General features: G+C 41.0%; 1 long non-coding RNA gene across 1 annotated transcript; it reads left to right on the forward strand.

Annotated features, from left to right (window-relative positions):
* The first annotated feature begins 201 nt into the window (after positions 1 to 201).
* Positions 202 to 1,003, forward strand: LOC132915584 (uncharacterized). Its single transcript, XR_009659920.1, has 3 exons — positions 202 to 329; positions 521 to 695; positions 769 to 1,003. It is a non-coding gene; the product is annotated as an uncharacterized LOC132915584 (long non-coding RNA).
* The last annotated feature ends 5,253 nt before the right edge of the window (positions 1,004 to 6,256 follow it).

A 6,256-nucleotide genomic window follows, 5' to 3' on the forward strand; every position in this document is an offset into this window, starting at 1 on the left:
GAAAAGTTGCGTGAATCCCACAAGACCACTCGGGACAAATTTTGGAAGTGTGCGCCGAAATGTGTATGATGATCTTCTCAGATTCCCAAATTTCATAATCTTGAAAATGCAGATTTTCGTTGAGCCGCTGGAACAGGGATTAATGTAGCACATAATCATGGTGTAAAAGTTCTTGGTACTGTAATTACGGAAAGAGAAGGTATCTGGGATGTAATACTTGAATCTCAGGAAGAAGTAAGAAGATTTGCAGATGCACTAATACTTGTTGCAAAATTTTATAAATTCGATTTTATAAGTCTGGTTATTAAATATTGAAAATACCATTAAAAGTGAGCAAGTTAATAATTTAATTTATTTTGTAAAATATCTAACAGAAAATATTCATGAAGCAATTAGAAATTCTGAAATTATATGGTACGACGGCGTAACCAATGAAGGAAAATTAAATTGGCAAAATGAGCTTAATTACAATTGTTTCTGTTTGTAAATTTTATTTAATGTTCTGAATACAATGTTTCAGAGATTTCTTTTTAAACTGCGATGGCATTTACTTGAATTATAACTGGACGAAATCAAAATTGGAAAACGGTTTGGCACTTGCAAAAAATCACAGCAGAGATATTCATGATATTTATGTAGGACTTGATATTTGGGGAAGATGTTGTCCTGGTTGTGGTGGATTTAATTCAACATATGTAATTACAATATTACTTATTTTATTGTAGCATATAGTCATTTAATATTTCATTAAACCATTATAATCTACAGGCTTTACAAAAAATACGACACGAAGGACTTTCTGTCGCGCTTTTTGGTCCAGGTTGGACTCACGAATTTTTCGGATCTAAGACATTCGAAGAAATAGAAGATCTATTTTGGGCACAGTTGTTTCCTTGTTTATAGCAAACGGAAGTCAACACGAACCAATACTAGTTCTCGGCAATAATACTGGCTTAAAATTCATCGTTCATTATAAATCAAGGGAGTTGGTTGCCAACTGGAAAAGATGGTAAGTCTACAAAATATAAATTGAAATATTTGTAACATAAAAAACAAAAAATAATTAAACCTAAAAAACATTTTATTAGAAGAATAAAATAATTGTAGGGATATGTAATGTCATTACATTACATTATTATATTAAATATTTATATAGCATGAGTTATGATTATACTCTAAATAAATGTACCTCACACAGATATATTTTTCTTGTTTAGAAAGCAGATATATATGTGTCTGGTTGACATTATGATTAGCTGCCTGTAAGGAATCTTCATTTGGACTAGACCAACCACAGTAGCCATACGGACGACGATGCGCTAGCCACTAGCACTGCAATCGACAAGCAATACACCACACCCAAAACAACAGCACAAGAAATTAGAAATATAATCGAAAAAACAAAAAACAACAAAGCACCAGGAATCGATCTAATCAATGGCAAAATATTGAAAAACCTCCCTCCAAAAGCGATACGACTAATCACTATAATATTCAATGCAATACCAAGAATACAATATTATCCTACATTATGGAAACAGGCACAAATCATAATGTTACCCAAACCAGGCAAAGACCCACATGAAGCAACATCTTACAGACCAATATCACTACTCCCCGTGCTCTCCAAAATACTAGAAAAAGTAATATACGCCCGACTAAAACCAATAATAGAGAAGGAAAAATTAATACCAGACCATCAATTTGGATTCAGAAACAAACACTCCACCATAGAACAAATGCACAGACTTGTCAACGAAATAATACACACAATAGAAAACAAACAATATTGTACAGCCCTATTCATGGACATAGAGAAAGCATTCGACAAAATAAACCACGAAAGCCTAATTCAAACAATCAAGAAACAATTCCCGGAAAAATATACCAAATAATAAAATCATACATAAGCAACAGAACCTTCACAGTAAAAATCAAGGACGCACACTCCGAAGCCAAAGACATCAAAGCAGGTGTTCCACAAGGAAGCGTCCTAGGACATATACTATACACACTATACACAGCCGTGCTAGTCAGGCACACCAACCCTGTAACTGCAGCCACAATACTGCAAGAGCACATCACAAAAATAGAAAAGTGGCTACAAGACAAACAAATCAAAGCTAACCCTAACAAATGCAACCACATTACATTCACATTGAGAAAACAGATAACACCAAACATCTTCCTGAACGGCACGCAAATAACACAAACAAGGCAAGTCAAATACCTTGGACTTCACATAGATACACACTTCACATGGAAACAGCACATCAAATCAATAATAGACAAAATACAGATAGCAAGAAGACAAATGCACTGGCTAACAAGGCGAAAATCCAAACTAAGCACAGAAAACAAACTGAAAATATACAAAATAATCATAAAGCCAATCTGGACATACGGAATTCCACTATGGGGAACAGCAGCAATGAGCCACATAAACAAAATAGAAACAATCTAAGCCAAAATCCTTAGAACAATGGTAAACGCCCCGTGGTACGTTAGAAACGAGGACATACGGAAAGACCTGGGAATACCAACGGTGAAGGAAGAGATTACCAGATTCGCAACAAGATGCAGAATAAGAACAGAAACACACCCGAACCAGCTGGCAGCTGAAACGTGCAACACAACAAACATCGCAAGAAGACTAAAAAGGAAACACCCAATAGACCTCATAAAAGATATAAGTTTAATTTATAAAGATTTATGATGACTACAGATTTATGATGATCGGTTTAATTTATAAAGATAGTGTTGGGAAATTTTCCAAAGAATTCCATGGGGAAGGCCCGGTGTCCTTTCATCTTCTACATATATATGTCGGAGATGAAAGGACACCAGGTCCCCCCCGTTGGAATTATTTGGAAAAGCCTCAATACTGTAGCATTTACGAAATAACCCAGACACAGTCATTCGAAACTTGAGACAATGAGTTTAGGCTCGAGGCGACAACCGGTCGCCGAGCGTAGCCACGGTCACGGGATAAACATTCCACCTAACAGAGATATAAAGTAACATAGCTTTCCTTTAAAGAATTGGCAGTACAGACACTTGACAATAAGACATTCCAACAGCCCCGCAGCTCGCCACACACAGACCCCATTCTTTGGGCCAGATGATCGCCAGATGCCGATGCATCGTTTACAGTTTATGTTCAGATAACCTGAGGAACCGTTACAAATCTTAGGACTTAGTTAACTAATGTCCTTCAGATTGACAAACAGTCTTTATTCTATCAGCCTGTAAATCTGTCACCTATTGCGGGAAGTTATGGGAAAGCCTGATTTGGTCACGTACGACGTTGCCTGCTAGGAACTCTCTCTCTAGGGCGGCTAGCATCCTTTTCTAACCGCCAACATAGAAATTGACCAATTAACAGCAGCGTCTATTTCCCTCACCCTCCGAGTGGAGGCTTTCTTTGACGAATCCGATGATCTCGTGCCCTTAGGCACACCCCATCATAGTTTTCCTCTGCAGCGTCGTCGCGACGGAAAGTCATTCTTTTCTGGCAATCTGATTAGCTAAGAGTCAACCAAGCGTTCCTAGTATCGCGAGTAGTAAGTTGAGTCCGACTTAGACTTTGAAGCAAAGTATATTCGTTATCCCGTTGACCGTGGATTCGCTATATCGAACCTAGGGCCATTGTCATTAGCGTCCAGTTACCGCGTCCGCTCGTCAATCTTGTATCAGCCATACTTGTGTAATAAATATCTGTGCGACAACCATGAACAACCCTGGTGAAGATTCATTATACGCCCCTACCTACAACCCGACATCAGAAGTGGGATCACCACCGTCTACAATTACCGAGCAGCTTCTGGCCATCGTGAGTCAATTGAAAGAGCAAGAGGCGGGTGCGGAACCTAAGGAAGTATCACCACCGTTCTTCATCACCTGAGTCTGCGCGACGAACGTGTCGAGAAACTAGCGCTTACAAGCGACATCAAGACTCTGGACCAATTTTTGACGGAAATGAATGCTTTCCACTACGCGAAGAAGAGGCTGGCGCCTTCGTCAGAAAATCCATCAGCTGGCCCCTAAGTTAAACGGCAGAAGCTACCTGACCCCCGGATCAAGTGTCGTCACTGTGGTATTCCCGGGCATAAGATAGCGGAGTGTCGTACGAGAATGAGAACCGAGAGACAAGAGAAAAGCCGACCGGCTGGATCGTCCAAGGTGTCATGCTTCAAGTGTCGCGGAGAGGGCCACATCGCACCCAACTGCCCGCTGCTGCAGAAAACAAACCGCAACCCCGATAACGAACGTCGAGTCAACTCCTGCGTGGTGGAGTCTTCAACTGGTAAATTAAGCCATCTGGGTGAGTCGTTCTCGTTTTATTTCGATTCTGGAGCCGAATGTTCGCTAATCAAAGAGTCCGTAGCCTCGAAATTTTCCGGCAAAAGAACGACCGACGTAGTAGTAATGCGAGGGATAGGAAATCACCGTATTAATTGCACGTCTCAAATTGCATCCATAGTACGTATTAATGGTTTTGCGTTGGAGATAATTTTTCACATCCTTGCCGACGGCTATCTAAATTACGACATCATGATAGGACGCGAAATTTTGAGCCAAGGTTTTAACGTAAATATTACCCAAAATAGTCTCAGTATTTGCAGGGCAAAAGCTGCCAATGTTTACAATATAACCGCCGAAAGTAAAATCGATATTAATGGAGTCGACACCGAGGTGCTCGGTAAAGATAAAGACCGATTGATCTCCATCCTCGAAGAATTTAAGAGTTCGTTTATTACGGGTTTCCCGCGTACACGTGTAAATACGGGACAGTTAGAGATACGTTTGATTGATCTTAATATCACCGTACAAAGAAACCCCTACAGGCTTAGCGAGGCAGAGCGAAGCATAGTACGCGAACGAATAAGCGAATTAATTAAGGCAGAAATCATAAGGCCTAGTAACTCACCGTTCGCGAGCCCTATGTTACTCGTAAAGAAGAAGGACGGCTCGGATAGGTTGTGCGTAGATTTTCGAGAGCTAAATAAAAATACGGTCGCGGACCGATATCCTCTACCTCTTATCGCGGATCAAATCTCGAGATTGCAAAGGGCAAAGTACTTCATTAGCCTCGACATGGCCAGCGGGTTCCATCAAATCCCCATTCATCCCAATTCGACAGAATATACAGCGTTTGTCACCCCCGACTGGCAATACGAGTATACGACGATGCCGTTTGGATTGAAAAACGCACCGTCCGTTTTCCAGAGGGCTATACTCAATGCCTTGGGCGGCCTCGCCCACTCGTACGTCGTTGTCTACCTGGATGACGTCCTAATTATCGCTGAATCGGTAGACCAGGCTCTAGAAAGATTACGCATCGTACTAGGTACCCTCGTAAACGAGCGGGCGATCGTGGCAAGACGCGATCGGCGAAATACAGTTAGCTTTAAATTGCACCACTCATCTTGTGACTAAATCGAGTCCGCTAGAATTATTAATTGGTAAAACAGCGAGACCCTACGGGTTACTACTGTCTGAAAATACCGAAGAAAAGGAAATAGATATCTGCAACGTAAGACAACAGGCCATACGAAATATGGAAGATAGCGCTAAGTATGATAAGGAAAGATTCGATAAAACGAAAGCCAAAGTAGTTAAATTCAATCTCGGTGACTTTGTATTAAAGAAAAACGAGGAAAGGAACCAAACGAAACTAGATCCGAAATTTAGGGGTCCATTTGTGATAGCAGAAATTTTGGAAGGAGATAGGTACATTTTAAAAACACTAGACGGCAAACGGTCATATAAATACAGCCATGACAGGTTAAATAAAATGCCAGATAGTCGCGTTCCTACTGAATTGGACGTCTGCGGTGATGACGAGAACAGTGACCATGACGATGCAAGTACCTCGGTCTCAGAGGATCATTCTGACCACAGCACTTAGCAGAAAGAGTTTGCATATGCCCAGTGTGGCGATATGGCAAAGGACAATGTCTTCATACATGTCCAGTGCGGTAATCAGGTGTCGGATCGAACATAGTGGCTCACATACGCTTACGGGGGGCATACGGCCCAAACAAAGTAAGTGCGGGATCAACACACCGTTACCGAATTCAATTCAAGTATCATGGAAATAACATCTAACGTAGTGTTCTAACAAACGCCCAGTGTGGCGATATGACAAAGGACAATGTCTTCATACATGTCCAGTGCGGTAATCAGGTGTCGGATCGAACATAGTGGCTCACATACGCTTACGGGGGGCATACGGCCCAAACAAAGTAAGTGC

This window comes from Bombus pascuorum, unplaced genomic scaffold (genome assembly GCF_905332965.1).
Source record: "Bombus pascuorum unplaced genomic scaffold, iyBomPasc1.1, whole genome shotgun sequence".
Lineage (NCBI taxonomy): Eukaryota > Metazoa > Arthropoda > Insecta > Hymenoptera > Apidae > Bombus > Bombus pascuorum.